Source organism: Neovison vison, chromosome 2 (assembly GCF_020171115.1).
Source record: "Neovison vison isolate M4711 chromosome 2, ASM_NN_V1, whole genome shotgun sequence".
NCBI classification, from domain to species: Eukaryota; Metazoa; Chordata; class Mammalia; order Carnivora; family Mustelidae; genus Neogale; species Neogale vison.
The window spans coordinates 76455915-76475552 of NC_058092.1; the positions used below are offsets into that span (position 1 = coordinate 76455915).

At 45.6% G+C, this 19638-nt stretch overlaps 1 protein-coding gene and 1 non-coding gene across 3 annotated transcripts in view; one reads left to right on the forward strand and one right to left on the reverse strand.

The window, feature by feature from the left end:
* Positions 1-1726: 1726 nt before the first annotated feature.
* The window catches only part of LRRC8D (leucine rich repeat containing 8 VRAC subunit D), a 122043-nt gene continuing 104131 nt past the window's right edge, over positions 1727-19638 (forward strand). The window contains exon 1 of one of the 2 annotated variants that reach the window (XM_044238651.1): positions 1727-1922. The gene's annotated coding sequence lies outside the window, so the exon portion shown is untranslated. Of the gene's footprint in view, positions 1923-2562; positions 2829-19638 lie in introns of those variants that run through there. The other variant, XM_044238653.1, reaches the window with a different exon arrangement.
* Positions 14932-15036, reverse strand: LOC122901653. The gene has a single exon (XR_006383642.1). It is a non-coding gene; the product is annotated as a small nucleolar RNA U13 (small nucleolar RNA).

Sequence of the window (19638 nt, forward strand, 5' to 3'; positions counted from 1 at the left end):
ATCATGTGTGAATAGCTGTTTGTCCACATTTGACTGTTTTCTGAGTATTACTTTTTTTCTCAATTTATACCAATCTTGAAATCATGTTTCTCTCAGATCTAGAATCATGGGTTAAAGCCCAGGAAGATCAAAACATGGAACAAAGTGTTTTTACAAACAGCAAAACATTCCAAATTAGTTATAATAATGGGGTGTTTTCAATCAAAATATTACACCACTAGATGTTAACAGTTTTAAAACTGCTCTAACCTCCCAGATGAGCAAATCTGGTACTGTAATTAAATCACTTACCACACAGCCCCTGCCCACACACCTCCTTCTTGGCTGGGTGTGTGGAATAGGAGAGGCTGCTGGCATGTGAGGGGCAGGGCAAGGAAAGTGAGAAAGCCAGAGGTCAGAAGGGCTCAAAATCTGGTGTCATGTTGTAACTAGTCTAGAACAGTCCCTTGAGCGTGCTCTGGACCTCTGTTCATACTCTTCCCTGCCAGGACTGCCCTTCTTCACTTTCCATTCCTGACCCACAAAGGCTTACTATGCTAGGGTCCATTCTATCCCCCTCTTCTCTCCCAAGCCCTTCCTGAAACCCTAGAAAACCATTATTTTTAAGGCCTTGCTGTATCCGAACACACATCTTCCTGAGTACCTCCATCGCATTTTGTGTAGCATGTTTACAAAGAACACTCGAACACTGAGTAAATGCTGATCGAACATTCGCTGACAAGGAGGGATCCTGATACAGATGAAACTTCCCATTGTTCACAGAAAAGGGTGGATTCCGACAAAAGGAGATACTGAAGGATTGGCTGGAACCATTTGCTTTGTTATAAACCAACAATTCCAAATATCCCCCGGCCCTATTTCTTTATTCCTGCTTCTCCCCACCCACGAGAAAGACGGGAAATCCATTTCGATCTTAAAACAAAAACAAGAGGGAAAACTATCAGGTTGGAAAACACCTCGTTGCAGAGGACAACCTTTCATCTATCTGCCTGCTTCAGACACAAGACAATTCTGGCAAAAAAGAATGGGGGAAAAAAGAGTAGAGTCGGATTAAAACAAGAACGGACTCTCCAATGTATCTTTAATAGCAGAGACGGAATAAACGAGGCTGGGAAGCTACTTGTGCCAAGATAAAGTTGTGACTGCCCCAGATCCGAGGCAAGTACTTTCTCCTCGGGTTGGAAGCTGCTTAAATGACTTTTACGCAATTTCTCCCCCTACCATTTCATTGCCTTTCACGTTAGGTCTTAATATCAGAGTTTGAGTCAAAAGGATAGACCCAGGAAGGGCGAAGGTTGCCGACCTTGCCCCACTCCTGCCAGGGGACAGCGGCTGCCTGGCACGGCGCCGTATTCAGGTAGGCGCCTGACAGGTAAGTCTTTCGGCGACTAGCGATCTTCCCCGCCCCATGCACCTGCTTGGCGTCTGCAGCCTCTAGCCGCGGGTCCCGGATCCTGGGCCACCCAACCGGCCGCGCAGCCCCCTCCGGTGAGGCCGGCCAGCTGCGGGCGCGGCCGGGCGGCCGGGGGAAAGCGCTCGCTGTCACATGGAGGCCCAGGCCCGCCCCATTGGCTGCGGCCGAGCCAGTCGCGGCGCTCGCTGGCTGCGGTTGGTCCCGGAGCTGCAGCGCCTGCACGGGCCCGGAGTCCATGTTACGCTTTGTCTAATTCCCCCCGTTACAGAGTCATGTGCTGCTGCTCCCGTCGCCGCCGCTGCCGCCGCCCGTGGTGCCCCGGCTCCTCCGCCGCGCTTCGAGGTGGCAGCCGCGGGCGGGGCCTCGGGAGCAGGGTCCAGGGCGCCGCGCGCCTTCGCCGCCCCGGCGCGTCCCGGTGCAGCCGCCGCCCGCCGCTGGTGATGCCGCCACCTCCCGCCTCAGCATAAGCCGTGGCTCGGCGGCCAGGCTGCTCGGGCTGCCCCCCAAGGTTGGTGCGCGCCTCCCCGGGGCCGTGGCCGGGCCGCGCAAGTGGGAGCCGCCCCGGAGGCGAAGCGCGCCCCTTCCCCGGCGCAGGCGTCCTGCCCTGCGGCGGGCGCTGAGGCTGCGGCCGGGAACTCGCAGCGAGGGGCGGGGGCTGGGGACTGGGGGGACGCCGGCGGCGCGCGGGGTAGCGCGGGTCTCCCGTCTGCGACCGCTCCGGCCCGGAAGATTGTGCCGCTCCCGGCAAGCTGGAGCGGCAGGCGCCGCGGACGCCTGGGCCGGCTGCGTTATACCCCGGGAGAGGAGGGTGCGGGCTGCCCCTCTTCGGCTCCCCCTCGCGAGCGCTCCCTCCTCTCGCCCCCGTCCGTGCAGTCGGGAGGGCGGGGAGACCCGGTTTCGGCTCCGCCGATTCCTCCCGGAGGTGGGTGTCTGGTGTCTGGCCTTGCTGGCCCGGAGCCCAGAAGGTGAGCCCTTTAACTTCTCCCGAAACGCCTCCCCCGCGCCTGCTTCCCGCGCCGGGTGGGTTGGGCGGGGAATGAGGGCAGCGCCCCGCCCCCCGCGCCGGAGGGAGGGAGCTGGGGGCCCGCAGGTGCACCCTGCCCGCCGCGGGCCATCTCCGGGTTGGGTACCGGTATAATCCGCTTCTAGCTTGTTTGAAGGCGTGGGCACTTGGGAACTGGACTTCTTGCTCGTATCCTGGCGAGGGGCTTGGGAAGGAGGGTTGGGGGAAGTTGCTTCCTGGAGGGTTGATAGAGGCCTTCCTCTTAATGTCCCCCCTAATTTGGGGTATCCTTTAGGGATAAAGAAATTAGGGTTTTGGCTTTAGGTGGGCTGTTTTTTGTTTTTTGTTTTTGTGTTTCTTAAAAAGCCAGCCGCAGTGAAGAAGAGCTGCTGCAGGTTCGAGGGAGGAGAGGTAGGTCCCTGCTGTAGAGGAAGAGGTGGGGATTTGCGGTCCCAACGGGCACGCAGTTGGGGGGCTGTGTGGCAGAAGGTGTGTGTGGGGGTATGGTTTCAGGAAAGAAAGAAACGCAAAGGTGATAGGGAGCGAGCACTCAAGAGGTAGGCAGAAAGATGGAGAATAGATACTGGGGAGTCTTAGCCAACTGCGGGGCCCAACTTGAGCTTCTTGGACTCATACATGGCTTCCTCTGCTTTGCGGAGTTTCTCCTTTCCTCTTCCTTGAATTTGAAAAATATTTTTTGTTAAGCAGAGAAAGCTCTGAGGACCTATTTTGAAAGAGCTACAGGAGTAAGAAGAGAGATGACTCCTGGGAACTTTCCCTAGCTCTGATAATAAAATTCCACTCCGGCATCGTTTATTGAGCACCTATTTTGTGTTCTCTGCTGGACTTTGGAAGAGTCTGGATAGGCAAGGCATTGCTGTCTGCAGTAATGGTGAGGGCTGTTTATCTCAAAAACAACCAAAGGGCACTTTTAAGTGCCAAGGATGACAGTGATTCAGACCCACCCCCCCTCCCCCAGCTTCTGGGACCTGGTGTTTTTTACTAACCCGTGGGAAGAATCCTGCACCATAACCGGTAAATGAGGTCTTTAGACAACATTTCTTTTTTATTGTCCACAAATACTGACCAAACATCTACCATCAGCTAGGAAAGGGCTAGAGTTGTCGCTTCTCCTGTCTTCCACACCAGTTGACTGAAACCCTGTTAAAATGCCAAAGCGAGAGAGGAAAGATCCTGAGATGAGCTTAAGTAAGGATCCAGCAAAGTCAATTTGGAGTGTTTGATCTCTGTAGGTTAGGAAGGGAGCCTCCAATAAAATGATTAAGTAATCCCTGGAGCTGGGGGGGGAAGGCGGGGAAGGATTCCAAATTATGAATTGGCATTGGTTTACTTTTGTATTTGAATATTTGATCTTAGATTTGTCTCGTTTTTATTGAGGGTGTGCGTGTGTGTACTTCGTTGATTAAAACTTAACACATTAGCAGGTGGAGAGGAGACTGTCCTTAGATGACCCGGTCCCCCAGTCTCTTCTGTTAGTGGATGATGCAATGAACAGGGGAAGTATGGAGCCATCTTCGAATCTTTTCCTCCTTGCCGAGGTTTACAGAATTTTTAAAAACTTGGTCAAAACTTGGCCTTTTCCCCTTAACATTTATATTGTGCTGAGCTTTTTTGATTAATTTCACAATATTTTGATGTGTTTGTCCTGTCCCAGTAGCTGAATTGTTTTGATAGCTCTATGATGGAAGTTAGACTTGGTTCAATCCCAGCTGTGTAGGTAGATTGGCACTGTGTATGAAAAAGTCAAACTTTTGTTCAGACTGTGTACTCATGATCACAGATGTTCTTGAAATGGTAGATGGTAAGGGATTTCATGTATTTTCCATGTGTAATTGGAGCTGATGTTTGCCATTCTAAGAAATACCAATCGGTACTTATTGAGCGCCAGCAGCAAACAGAGAAACAGAGTGGGTGCTACGGTTCCTTAACAAGGAAGGAAAGGATTCATGTACAAATAGAGGGCCAGTAAGACAGGTACGGGTGAGGACACCACCAGAAGCAAAGGATTATTTTTTTCTAAATGTCAAGGAATAGTGGAATGGAAAGGGTTTTTTGGAGCCAGAACAAAGTGTTGTGTGCTTTGGGGAAAGGGGAAGGAGCATGTATTAAGGGGAAGCAATGAGCTTTGTCCCAAGTCACAGATAGTAAATAGGTTTGCCTGGCTAGAGCAGAGAACATGACTGATGACGGTGGGGAGAATCTAGTTAGTGGAAAACTTGAACCACAGGTCAGTGGTGTTAATCATTTGCCTCAAAAAGAGTAGTTTTCAACAAGGGGTGATTTTGCCTCCCAGCAAACATTTGGCAATGTCTGGAGACATTGTTTGTTTGTTTTTTGGGGGGTTTTTGTTTTTGTTTTTGGGTTGGGGTCCTAGCTGGGAGACAGGTGCTACTGACATCTAATGGATAGTAGCTGAACATCCCTTCTGCCATGCCCAGGACGTCGCCCACTCCAAAGAATTATCCTGGCAAAAAGTCAGTAGTGCCAGGGTTGAGAAACCATGCTCTAACACTAACCAGAAAGGTTACCGTGAAGTGAAGTTACATCTCAGAATAGGCCTTGAAGGAGGTGGTTCTTGACGTGTGAGGAGGGATGTCAAGGTTGGGAAGCCAATCTAGGAGATTTTTCCTGTGCTCAGGCCTGAAGTGATTAGGGTCTGGGCAAAACATAATCAGAGGAAAGGGACATTTTCAAGGGATCGTGGCAGATGAGCCAGCAGGGCAGTGAAATACTGGTTAGGTGGGGAATCACAGACTCAGAATTGGAATTTGAGAGGTCCTGGTCTAACTTCTTTAGTAAATTCTCACACTTGCTAGGCAGCCTCTATTTAACCATCCTTAGAAACCGGGAACTCTGTACTTACGGGGACATGCTCTTATATCTTTGAACTATGTATGATAATTATTTGAGTTGAAGACTGCCTCCTGGAAACTTCCCACATCATCAGGACAGCCCTTTGACATCTTTCACAAAGACAGTATGATGTATCCTTCCCCTTTTCTCAGTGCAAAATAGTCCACTTCTTTTCATAATCCTGTGTGGGACATGGTTTCTAGATGTCTTATCTGTCAGCTTCTCTCATGGAGGGTAACAGTGTCTGGAATTAAATGCAATAATTGAAACATGTTTTGGTCAACAAAGAGTACAGTCAGACCACTGTTTACTGAAACCAAGGCATAAGCATCTGTTTACTGCAATTTAAACTTATAAAACTCCTTTTTTTTTTTAATAGCACGTAGCTAGTACAGATCCATGTATAAATTCTGTCCAAATAGACAAAACATTCTGACACTCTGTTGTGTGAGCTGCTGTATCCCTGTATTCATTGGGCAGATTTTTGTATGTGTGTGAAATCAAATGGAAGTTTTTTGGGTTTTGTCCATATTCAGTGCTATCCTATTTATTTTGGTCCAGTCTGAAGGTCTTTGAGATTTTCAAATCTTTCTTCTGCCTTCTAATCCTGTGAGAGAGGAGTAGAGGATGACTTTGCCAAAGCTTTGTGGCTACTTGTATTAATACTGTTCACAACCCAGTAACTTGGCACTATTAGTCCTATTCTGGACCTGGGATGCTGAGTGATGGAAGTGAATTCCAGGGATTGATTGGCCCTTAGTTTAGGAGCTCCTGAGAAATCTGTGTTTGTGGTCAAACTGCATTGTACCTGTGATGCCCTTTTGAAATTAATTTGAGTCTGTTGCAAGATTCTGAAATCTGTACTCCATCCTCTGGGGTCTTTGTAATTCTGTTTAGACATCTGGAAGAGAATTTCTAACGTTCTGTGCAAATCTGAAGCTTGCCAGATCAGAGTTGCTTTTGAAATTTGTGAAGAGGTAAATAGGATAAGTGGTGCTGGGGAAAAAATAAAACAAAAATGCATGGACTTGGTTCCCACTCTGGCCAACCTTTTTTTTTTTTCCTTTTCTTTTTGTTAATATGCCCAAGATAACTTCATTAGTGACAACTTTACATTTGGGAAGGAGAGGGGATTGGGGCTTAGAAACAAGCCTTTTTTTCCAGAATTGGGGTTTAGCTTGTCATTGGTATCATTTCATACTTACCAGATTTCACATGTCATCTCTGAAATGACATTAGGAAATCACCATGCGCAGATGTCTTTTGAAGCAGGCAGTTCAGAAAGAACTTAGTGCCAAGTTCTCTAAATATTCTAGATCTATCCAACAAACTAGATTTAAATAAATGATTTGTTTGCGATGGTAGCCATCCAACATCGAGAGCACTAGAACAAAATTCCAGATCTCACAGCTAACGTGCACCTTCTTTGTCATAAATGTCCATTGTGCCCCTATCCCCTGCTGGTATGTTGTCTGCCGAGATGATCAGTCTGTTTACTCTCCCTTCCATTCTGGTCCACATGGAACAGCTGTCCATGTCCTCTGGAGATGAGGGATATTCCTGAGAGAAGAGGGGATGTTTGTGAAGATAGATTTCTTGAGAGAAGAAAATACAGGAAAACGCTTAGGTACTGTCCTTTTATCCTATCAAGGGCTGTATCAAACATGAAGTCACCTTGGAATTAAGGATGTGATGTTCTGTTTGAATAGAAAGGTAGAATTTTACTGAAGGTATCAACACTTGAATTTCATAGATAAGAAAATCGAGGCCCAGGGAGGTGATGTGACTACCTAAAGCTTACACAGGAGTGACAGAGCAGACATCAGAACTCATCTGCCTTTAAGACCACAAATAAAAGCTAAGGATAGAAAGATTTCTCCTCTGCTTGGAGGTGTGTAAACAGTGGGTCCCTCGGGCCTTATTTACATAATTGATCCAAAAGAAGGAGCACACAGTGGAATTTCTAGGTTTACAGATGACAGCAAGCTCTTCTGAATTATGAAATAACTAACCAATGGGGATTTCCTCCAGGGAAACCGTATTAGGGTATGTGAGTCATCAGAAGACTTGCCGGTGAGCTTCTCTCTGTGCAGTAGGAGGTCAGGTGCTAAGAAAGAAATTATGGAACTGTCAGAGGGTGGTGTTTTGGTGGCAAAACCCAGGAAGGGACTTTGAAAACACTTTCCACAGTGTTGTCCCAACTTGCTCTTGTAGATGAAAAAAGACAGGAAACACTAAGCTCTATCAAAAAGATTTTTTTGGGGGGAAAAAAAAAAGCAATCGTGGAAACCAAACAGAAAACAATCTTATTTGAATTTCCACTATGACCCCTGGGGATAAAAATATATGTTTATAAAAAAATATATGTTTATGAATTTCCACTAAGCTTTGTTCAAAGCTGGGATGCCTGACTTTAGGAAAGACATTGGAGCCGGAACAACCAATGTAATGGTACCTAGAATATGTAGACATTCCTGCTGGAATGAAAGTTCCAAAAGGACAGGGCCTTGCCTGACTGCTTTCCTGATTAAAATACTGGGATTTTTAGTATCTGGGAAGAAGACAGTGAGATGTTATTGAAACCTGTGAAACCACAAGCTAAAGGGCAGAGGAACCTGGAGTGTTCACCGAATCCCAGGAAACCGGAATGTAAGTTTGCCTGCCTCTTCTCTTGCTCCGGTTCTCTGTCAGCGTGATGAGGGCAGGGGCATATCCGTCTTGTTCTCCACGGATTTCCTAGTGTCTTGCTCATGGCAGGCCCTCCATTCATGTATGTCCCCTGAAGGAACACCGGAAGAGGTGCACCTTACAGGTTTATAATACAGAAATCCAGGGTGAAGTAAAAAAAATACGGCACCTGTTTTCCTCAGCCCTGCCTGGGTCTTATCTGAGTCAGTCTGGGGAATATTTTGATGTTACTTGAGCCCCAGGTATTGAATCAAAATCTCTGGGTGTGGAGTTTCATTTTGAAAAGAGCTCTCTCTGCCGTCAAGTGATTCCATATGTAGAGCCGAGAGTGAGAACCACTGTCTTACAGAGCTGTACCCGATACTGACTGAGACACTCTCAGAAAGGTTTCAAAACACTGGAGGCTGACAGGCTCACAGTTAGTTACCAAGACAGACACGGAGCTCTGTGGATACATTTGTATCCTTGGAAGGTGATGACCAAGACACCGGATGGTTCACAGTGTGGCCCTTCGTGCCTCCATGAGGTGCTGCGTCCTGCACTGGATGGCGTAATGGGGCCAACTGGAAGTCTGTTTCCAGCGGGCACCCATGGCGAGAGTTGCCCTAGCCTATGGGGAAAGAAAATAATGGTGACAATGCAGCTTTTCAATTTTGATTTTGATGCTGTGTTTCCTCAATTCAAAAGGTCTTTAAAAAAATGTTGGATTCTTCCTACTTTGAGGTATTAATTTTTTTCCTCTTGTGAAGAATAGTGATAGTGTGGTTTTTCGGGTCATTTCTTGGTCACCGAAGCCCTGGCAATTTTATGATAGTCTTCCTTTTGGATTTTACTAGTTTGAAATCAAGTCTGGGAACTACCACTGCTCTGAGGCTTTCAAGATGTCCGTATTCACCTGTGGACATCTCCTGCTGGGCGAGGTTCACACATGTCAACGTTAGATTCCATTATGAACATTTCTTAAAACCCTTCTTATTTTCCTCTTCTGCTTGCTGGTAATAGTTAGGAACATTGCCAGAGAAGGCTTCACTTCCCCAGCAACCCATAAATTCCTTTGCTGAAATCTCAGCGTCAACAGATCTCCAACACTGCAGCGAATTCTACAAAGCGGGAGAAGAAAGGAAGTGCAAGACAGCCATTCTCTCTGAAGGATGTTGATCACCAGAGAGCTGCCTCTCCAGATCTCATGCTGTGGAGACAGGACAGACCTATGCCCAGCACATCAGGTGTGAAGTACCGTCAGTCAAAATTTTCGTCACTGATTGTTCCAAGCTTAGTTCTGAGAAGTATTTGAAAATTAAAATTCATTGGAAAATGGTATCCATGACGCTACCCTACTGAATAAGCTTTTAAAATCAATTTATTATCAGATATAGCTAGTTGTTTTTTTTTAAAGCTGGTCAAGAAGCAATTGGACAATTTTGGAATACCCCAAATTAATACTAATAACTGTTTATTAGGTATTTCTTGCTTGTCTAAAACTTTGCCTTGGAATTTACATGCATTCTCATTCAATCCTCAGAGCAATCATGAGTGGAAAGTGGACTACTCCCACCTTACAGATGAGGTAGCTGAGACTTGAGAGGTTGTGTAGTTTGCAAAAAACAAACGAATGAACAAAAACAGGTGGTGGAGGTGGAATTTGAAGCTACTTTTGTCATTCCAAAGCCCATTCTTTTATCTGCTGCTCTCATTTCTCTTTTATTTCTCTCTGTTCATTTTATGATACCTATTCATATTCTTGGCAGAAAAAACAGAGAGAGAGAGAATGGGATTTTGAGGTATAGAGGGACCTTCCAACCTGTCTGGGTCGTGCTCCTCATTCAGGGATGAGATCTGAACCTGGCAACTCAGGCAGTGAAGAGGAGAGCGTAGTAGCACTGGGGTCTTCCAGGCCAGTGTTCTCACCAGTGCACAGTGTTTTCAAAAATACAAGCCAGCATAAAACCACTTGAGGGTAAGTTGATCTGGAACAGAGAGGGTATTTTAAAGTCACTTGTTCTGGTGACTTTTCTAGTCTGTTCTCTTGTCACCAGTGTTGGCTATGGAGTGCCACTTGTAGTGGTATATGTCATAGGAGTTTACTCCTCCTCGGGAGATGTGACCTTACAGCAACTGCTGTGCGTAAATATATACAGACATAGCTGGTGTTTATAAGGGGTTGCCTCCAAGTGCTTGAGAAACCCATGCCATAGCAAACATATGCAGGGAAACAATAAAGAATCCTATCTGTTGTCCTGTAAATAAACAATGAATCTGTCACTATCCATATACCTAGATCACATATTTATACCCCATTCATAGATTTATTCTGCTCAAGTATTATCATTTCAAGGGAGTGAATTCATTCTGTTAGACTTTCTACTTCAGCGGTTTTATTTTTCACACTAACATTTTAGCCAATAATGAAGTACAAGTCAGAAGATGGTCTGCGGTGTTAATACAGCTTGCACAAATGCACCCCCGTCCCACGCACACACGCCCAGAGAGGGAGGGATGCTTTTCTCTCTCTTTAACCTAGTTCTTTTCAGATGTCTTTCTATTATGGTACATTTTCTTCTCTCTTAGTTCTTTCTCTTATACGTTATTTCTGCATGGCAAATGCTGTACGTAGCCAAAACTTTGTAATCCTATCTGTAGTTCTGCACCAACCAGAAGGAGCCTTAGTGTTGGGAGGCCAGCTCTGCCCTAGGGTCTCAAAACAAACGCCAGGCACCACCTCAAGTGGGCCTCACAGAGGACGATCTGTGGCAGCTGGTCCTCAGCCTCCGGGTAGGGTGATCAGGAGGGAGTGGGGTAGACATGGGCTGAACTAGAAAGTGCAGGTCTGTCTAAAGGGGCTCTGTTTAGCTGATCTGTTCAGCAGCCAATTGTTGCCATATGGGAATGTGGGCAGGTCTTGCCAGATCTTCTGATTTTTCACTGTAAACCAGAAATCTGGATTATTACTTTAAAATCTCCTGATTTTAAAAGATTGGCTAACTCAACATTTTAAATGAGAACTTCCTACAGACCAAACAAAATGGCTTTGTGGGCTGGATACCTAAAGCCTGTAAGCTTTAGGTCCTTAGAGATAGAGAGCCCTTAGAGGCCAAGTAAACAGAAGCCTGGGATGTGAGTAAAAGTGCAGTACCCTTGGACAATCAGTTTAAATGGAAACAGATCAGAACTTGATTTCATTGTTCTCTGCACCCCCTCCCCCATACACACACAAAGCAGAAAAACAATAACAACAGCAATAACAAAAAAACCCCAAAGCCCCATACTTGTAATGGTGACAATTAATACCCTTTAAATTTGTTACACTATATTTCTGGAATGAATGCATTTGAAGCGTTATCTTGCTTGAGGAGTAGTAGATTCAGTGACAAACCCATAGTTTGGCAATGAGGCCTGGAGGCCTGGGTATGGGGCAGAGGGGGCAGGTGGACCCAGGAGTAGAAAACGAGGGGTAAGCGCCAGTTGGAGGTAAAGAAAGATCATCTAGTCTCTGAAGATAAGGAAGAGGAGCTTTTCTTTGTATCTCAAACTCGATCTGGGGTAATAGGAAGCAGAGGGCGAGACAAGTAGTAAGTAGTCCTTACAGGAGAAAGGGAAAATTGTGACCCGATAAATATTTAGAAGTAGGATAGAATCCATGTGGGTGGGCAGAGAGCCATTATGTTGCCGTTCCTCCTGGGAGCGCATTAATTTGTGTTGTGGCTCCTGCAAAAGGAGAATTGGAGTGGAAAGGAAGGGAAGGGGTTCCCATCCGAAAGGAGCATACAGAGGCAGGAAAGAAGAGACTACAGAGCAGCTGATAACCAAAAGGAAGCTGGGAGAGCTGGCAAATGTCTGCCCTGCAGAAAGTTGGCTGGGTTCGCTACAAACCGCAGCCGCGTCCGAGGGGTCTGCCCGGCAGCCCCAGCTCCCACGGGGCTCTGGACACCAGCTTATTTTGCTTGCGGAGGGTTGGTGTGCGCAGCACGACTTGGAGCGGCCCCCTCGGTCCCTTTGTGTGAAGTCAGCGTCTGCCCGGTCGGCGCGCTGTTGGGGAGCCGCGGAGGCTGGGTTTCTGCCCCTGCTCCCTGGCGGGGTGCCCCTGTGCAGGGCACGACCTCAGACCCCTGCTGTGAGCCACTAGTGCAGCCGCCTTCAGCTCTATCTGCTCTTCTGGGGAAGAGCCTTCCTCGGTTCCGTGAGGGTGTTATACAAACGCCTGCTCAGAGAGGAGGGGTTACTTGAGCAGACCCTCTTAGTAGCTGAGGCTATACTCCTAGCCTGAGACGGGATTTTTAATAGCATTGTTCTCTTAATCATCCCAAGTGTAGCACAGTGTTCCTGGAATTTCAGCATTTTCTGGGAAGGAAATCTTTTGATTCCTCAGCAGGTTTTATTCCAATCCATAGGACTGTCCTCCCTGCGTGAGCTGAACCGTGGTCCTCTCAGCTGGTCTAACTTTAAGTTTTTAACGCTTTGGTTGCTTTCAGAATAAAAAATGCATTTTTAAAAATGTGTGCCCCCCCCCCGCGTTAGTTAGTTTAACGCAATGAAGGTCTTTGGTTTTTGTTTTTGTTTTTCATTATGGAAGCCAGTTTGCAGTATTGAGAGAATGGGTGCAGATTTCCTTGCACTATTGCTGGGAAGAAGAAGAATTCTTCAAATTCCACGTTTGTTCTTCCAGGGACTCTAGTCCACAGATGGAAATCCTGGAAGATCCTATCAGGAAGTGAAACCTGTAAATAATCTTTGTGCTGGTTTGGGGCATTATGGATAAACAAATTTATATGAGAAGTCTTCTTGAACTTTCTTGTAAAATACACTTGCAGAACCCAATCTTAGAGAGAACTGCCATTCTGGAAATAATAGGACACACTTAGGTAGTACTCACGCCTGCAGGCACTGTTTGGAGCACTTTGCATGGAGTAACTCATTTGCTCCTGACCCCCCCCCCCACCCCCGCTGTGTAGCCTAGGGCACTGAAGCTGAGTTCTGCAGTCTGGCTGCACTTCCCCATGACCTTGAGTAGCTGAGGGACTCAGCGTCAAACACCAGCAGTGGCCTAGCTGTGATGGGAACCCAGGCCCTCGGTGGCTTCAGGATCTATGCTTGTGAGGACCACATTCTTGCCTCTCACACTCTCATAGGAAGGATCGCAGATTTGCTTTAGAAACTCCTTTGCTTCCCACATTACCTTGGCTTTAAAGTTAGGATCAAGATTGGCTTTGAAGAAAGAATGACAATTTTGCCCCTTCCCCAGTTGCTCCTCCCCAAACCAAATGAACACAGTTGTCAGGAGGCCGCTTCCATCCAGGAACAGAAAGCCGCAGCTCGTCCTGGACCGGCCTGCCAGCACACCACACAGATCCTCCTCAGGGCCGCCATCCGGGCCTCACTGCTGCTGACAGCCCTCACTCCTGGCACCAGAACTGTTTTTAAGAGCACAAAAATGGTTTTACCTTTACCTTTACAACTAATGGATTTGGAGTGCTTCTGAAAACATTTTGAAAATCACTTTCCACACTGGATGTAAGGCCATGGGAGGTCCGTGGATCTGGAGCTTGAGGACTTGAGAGCTGGTGTTGGCCCTGGCTTCTCCTGATGGTGTGGCCTTGGATTTAGTTCATGTTGGGTTTCATCAGGTTTCATCTCCAGGGAGAATGATGGAGGGGATAGTAACAGCAGTGTGCCTGGTTTGAGGAAAAGCAGGTGCCGTTGGACAGGACAGTCGCTTGTCCACAACAGTAGCCGCGTGTGTCAGGCGGTGAGGAGACCGGCGTGGCCTGTGTGAGCCGTGGCCATCATCATCATCCATGGGTGAGCGGCGAGGGGGATGCTTGGAAGTACTAGGGAAGGCTTGTGTTGATTTGAACGTCTTTCCTTTCCTGTTCGCTTCTACCTGTGTTACAGTGCGGACGATCGTGTGGGTGTCAACTCTGTTTCTGGCCTAAACTCCTTTTCCTTGGCTTTTCCCCCTCCTACTTTGGGCTCGCCTCCAGTTTGCCTACAAAGTGCTGTTTGTTGTCAGGGTGAAGCAGGCGATTCTCTGGGCAGCGACACTGTGGCTGCAGGCAGTCACTGTCGTTCAAAGCAGAAAGTCAGGCTGGAGTAGGAGGGACACTGACATGGCTTGTGCGTTAGAATTTTGTACAATCGTTTTTGAAGGAGGAAAGGGAGAGTAAGAGATGACTTGTCAATAGAAATATTATGAAATACCCTTCACGACAGAACAAAACTGGGTAAGGAGAAAGGGCATGAAGAAATAACTGCTTACTTGAAAGCAAATGCTTTTTGAACACTGAGTTCGTTCCTGTAGCTTAGGAAACAAAAATGAATTAGAAACGGTAATGAAAAGCTGTCCTCTCGGTGAATTTTTAGGTGGTCCATATCGAGCCAGACATTTTTCATGCCTTGTCTTCACTTCAGTCATGAAGGTGGATATCATTTATCATTGTTACATTTCAAAGATTACAAAATTGAGGCACAGTGTGTTTAAATAACCTACTAAATGAAAGGCCCTTACACTAAGGATTGCAGTGCTGGTTGTACCAAAAAGAACTACACTTGGAACCTGGATCTGTCCCTCATCCACAGTATAAAATATGAGTTATGGATGCCCCTGCTCTCAGCGGGGACACTGGCGTGCGGACAGTGCAGTACAGTTCCTCACAGCATCCACTGTATATGTGATAGCGCCTACGTGAGCTATATTTTTTTCGATGTTTGCTCAGAGGAAGGAGAGACTGATTTTTAATTGGAACAATCAGAGAAGGGGCACTTGGGTGGCTCAGTCGGTTAAGCATCTGCCTTCAGTTGAGGTCATGATCCCAGGGTCCTGGGATGGAGGTTCCCCCCACCCCCACCACTGGGCTCCCTGTTTTATTTATTTACACTCCCTGTAGGGAGTGTGCTTCTCCCTCTGCTCCTTACCCTGCTTAGGCCTTCTTTCTTTTTTTTTTTTTTTTTTTTTTCACGTCAGATGGGTAATGTGCCGAGGTCGTAACAAGGTTTAAAGGGTGGCACATGTCACACAGAAGCATGAACACCCAATCATCATGCTTATGAACTACAAAAGGATCCTGCTTAGGCTTTCTCTCCCTCCCTCTCTCACTCTCTCTCAAATAAGTAAATCTTAAAAAAAAAAAAAAAAGATCAGAGAAGATTTCACACACACAAAACTACTTCAGAAAATTAACTTGAGCAGGGCCTTAAAGGGTGTGAAAGATGCTGACTGGTAGAGAAAGGGTGGCAGATTGAGGGGACACTGGGGCGGTGAAGTATGGACATGCAAAAGCAGCATGTAATGTGTTTGGGTGTTGGTGCTCTGCCAGAGGGAGAGATGTGGGAAGAAAGGATAGCAGAAAAGCAGTTTGGGACAGATTTCAGAGGGCATGGAGTGTCCTGCTAAGGAATTTGGACTTCATTCCCTTGCCTTGGAAGGTTATTCCACTAAAGGTTCATGAGAAGAGACATTGCTTGCTTCAGACTCTGACTTCAGCAACTCTGGTTGTGGCATGAAGAAAGGAGTAGAATGCAGCAGAGGTTTCCCCAGCGTGGCTGCACCTTAGGGTCCCCTGGGAGTTCAGAGGGACAGTTTCACAGACCCACTCCCAGCAGTGGTTCTGATGGTGTGGGGCCTGGGCTGAGTGGCCATGTTTATAAGGCCCTGCAGGTGTGTCTGAGTGCAGCCAGATCAAGCACTAGGTCCTGTGGGCATTGGGACATGGGGGATGGAGCCTGATTGTGGGTTTGTTATTGTTTGAGTAATTTTTAAGCCGTGGGAGGGGGGCACTAATCAATGCTTGGATAAGATAATTTTCACAGCTTGGTCATTTTCACATACATTTTCCTGTACATATCAAGAACGTAGTGTGGCTCTACTCTTTATGTCTTTGTGTTACATTTGCCTTTTCCCCTTTATTTAGAAGGAAATGGAATATGTAGGATTTCCTTGGTGATGGTTGATCGATGATCTCTCAGAGCATGAGTTCTAGAGTTCACTGCCTGGGGCAGGGTGACTAGAGGGCTCCCAGTTCTGTCCAGTCTCTTAGGAGTTGAATGCAATGCTGCTCACTTGTACATTTCCTGGGAGCCAGGCTGAACTTAAGCCATTTTTTCCCCAAGTGTTACAGACCTCTCTTACTCCCATTTCTTGAGTTCTAAATCAATTACTGACGTTTAAAGTATAATTTCTGCTGGGAAGGCAAACAGCTCTACCAAGGGAGAAGCAATTTCTCAACATTAAAGAAATTAAATATTTTAATTTATGCTTAGAAAAATAATGTTAGTCCAAGTTTTAGCTCTCGTCTCTCTTCCTTCTCTGCTGTTCTTTATCCTGCCGTGTCTTTGCAAACCATTCTCATGACCTTCTGCTTGTGTGGCATATTTGTAGTGGGGCCAGATTATACATACACCACTGACTTTTTCATCTGACCTCCAAATTCAGCCTTCAAGCCCCTTCGTTTCTTTGGATTTTGCTAACAAAATCTTCCTGTTGAAAGGAATATTATTTCTCATGGAACTTCACTGGCGGTGTGTGGAATAGTAGGATCATGCTTTTTGAAATTAAGACCTAAAGTCCCCAAATTTTAAACATACCCAGTTTGCCATTGCTTACTTTACTTAGCCCAGCCTTGGCATCTTAGGTCTAGAGGTGGTTAGTACCCATTGGACATCCTAGCCCCTCCCTGAAAATTAAAAGGAGCACAAAAATGAAACTGATTTTGCTTTTCTTCACCTCTGTTAATTTAACGGATTTGGTCGGCTTGCCCTCATTTGCCCTTTTACACCTCCAAAATTAATGTTATGTGCACATTTGATTATAACAGAATGAGTGATTTCCGAATTACTTTTGAACACTGTTCCTTGTCGTTCTTATACTAGTACATATAGCCAGTGTTTTTCTTTCTAGCCTGTTTAATGCCTGTGTGGTTCTTGTTGCCACATAAGTTTCAGTTGATTTAGTGATCCTGATTTCATGGGACACTGTATCAAATGCTTCAGGAAGATCAAAGTACATGGGGTTCATTGCATTCCTTTCCCTTGCTAACTCATTTGTGCCGTAGCCAGGCAGTCCTGGAGCCTTGCAATCCAGGATTCCACTCAAGGCAGGGAAGCAGTTCTTCTTCCTGGCTTTTCCATTCTTTTCAGTATTCCTTTTTTTCAGCAACATGCAGCAGGGTTGCATGTTGCATGTTTAAGGGTCTCTTACCCCTTAAAAGCATTTTTGCTGCAAAGAGGAAAAACTCTGAGGCTTTCATCTGCCATACCCATGGGAATATTCCGCCATGAACTTTCATGCTGGAAAAAGCAAGCCCAATCCAATTGTGCCTTATTGGTAGTAAAATGTGTTGGTTAAAAGTAGACTCTGGCCAGTTAGGCTGCCCAGGTTCTGGTATTTGCTAACACTTGTTACTTTGGACAAATTAGTATCTTTGCTTCTGTATCCTGATCTGTGATACAGAGGTAGTGCTAATTTCTACCCCATAGGGTTGTTGTCGGGAATAATTGAGTCAAGACATGTAAAGTGGTTAGAATTTGCTTTAGTTTAAACATTGATGAATAATCTTTCAAAAGTTTATAGTAATGTTTCCGGATTTTCTAGGCATTCTGTTACTCTTTTATGCAGTTGGCCATGCCCATTCCATTACAGGCAAAGGAAAGGAAATGAAAATCAACTATCCGATTTTGTCACCTTAAATTATTCACGAATTGCCTTTTTTTCTTTAAGACTCCATTATAATAGATCATTGAGAATTCATATATTGAATAGACAGTGATGAGTGTGACTCATTCCCTATCACCTCATATATTTTGCTACCATCAGATGTGTACAGATGTTTATATATTTTTAAAATCCTTTTTAAAAACATTATTTTCTTGGTAGTGAACATTATATTTATTTGACTTGTTGGGGCCAATTCTTTTAAGTTGTTGGGTTTTCAATATATTATTTTTTAAATGAAAGAGAATTAATTTAAAAAAATATTTTATTTATTTATTTGACAGAGATTGCAAGTAGACAGAGAAGCAGGCAGAGAGAGAGGAGGAAGCAGGCTCCCCGCAGAGCAGAGAGCCCGATGCAGGGCTCAGTCCCCAGACCCTGGGATCATGACCCAAGCCAAAGGCAGAGGCTTTAACCCACTGAGCCACCCAGGCGCCGCGAGAATTAAATTTTTTGAAAGATTTTATTTTTAAGTAATCTCTATACCCAACGTTGAGTTCAGACTTGCAACCCCAAGATCAAGAGTGACGTGATCTGGATGCCTGGGTGGCTCAGTAGGTTAAAGCCTTTGCCTTGGGCTCGGGTCATGATCCCAGGGTCCTGGGATCGAGCCATGTGTCTGGCTCTCTGGCTCTCTGCTCGTCTGCTCGATGGGGAGCCTGCTTCCTCCTCTCTCTCTGCCTGCCACTCTCTGCCTACTTGTGATCTCTGTCTGTCAAATGAATAAATAAAATCTTAAAAAAAAAAAAAAAGAAAGAAAGAGTGACATGCTCTCCTGACTGAGCCAGCCAGGTGCCCCTAAGTACTTTTTTTAATAAGGAAGCAGAAATACTCACTACAGAAGATAAATAGACAAAACATGCTTTCCAAAGAAAAATGTCTTACAGGACAGTATTTAGTCTACTCAGTGCACATCACGCTCAACAGTCAATAAATAACCCAAGGCTGTCCATTGTTAAGTGTGTGCCAGGAACATTTTGAATACTCTTAACTTGTGTACAGGTATTTGCATTTAGTCAAACTTTTGTGGTTTCTTGCTATCCTTTCATATTTATGCTCTTTAAAATTGCTGCCCATCAGCCACTGTGGCCCACTTTACTTACATATTTGCATACTAACTGAAGTATGAGAAGGGAAACTTAGAAAAAATATAATGAGATTTCATTGTCACAGTTTGACTAGTGGAACTTATTTATTATTTTATGAAATAATACTCAGCCTCAAGCCCAGAGCGTATTTAACCCAATTTGTATGGCGTTCCATTGCTGGGGTTTAAAATCAGTTGGCCTGTTGCAAAATACATGTTTGTAATTTACACTTTACAAACATTTGGCAAAGTGATAAAGTAACGTGATGCAGCTGAGGGAACACTACAAGTTGTGTTTGAAAAGTAAGATTCTTCTGAGTAAAAGTTGTGTAGCACAGAATAATAAATCCACAGCCAAAATGCACCCACTCTTCAATTAAAAGGAAGAAGAACAGACCCAGGGTGAGTTTTAGCTCCGTTACCTGCTGCTGCTTTGAGAAAATGACTTAACATCTGTGAACTCCACTGGTTCTTCTCACACAGTGATAATGATTCTTCCCTGAAAAAGCAGTTCTGAAAATTCAGGGGTGGAAGGCAGGGCACGTGAGGGTCCCATGTAAAGTTACTAATTCTGCACAGCGTAGGTGAATCTGTATATGTGATTGGAAGCTGGGGAAACCAAGGCATTGAGTTGCAAGGTGTACCAGCCCAGGCCTGTAATCACCCCGGCCCTATCTTTCAGCTTTGTAGGGGGTCTTCTAAGTCATGCTGTGGGGTGCTCTAAGCAGTGCTTTCGGAAACTCTGTTCCTAGAAGGGACCCTAAACTGTCTTGCAGGGCAAGTTTTTGTTTGTTTGTTTGTTTGTTTGTTTAAAGATTTTATATATTTATTTGACAGAGAGATCAAAAGTAGGCAAAGAGGCAGGCAGA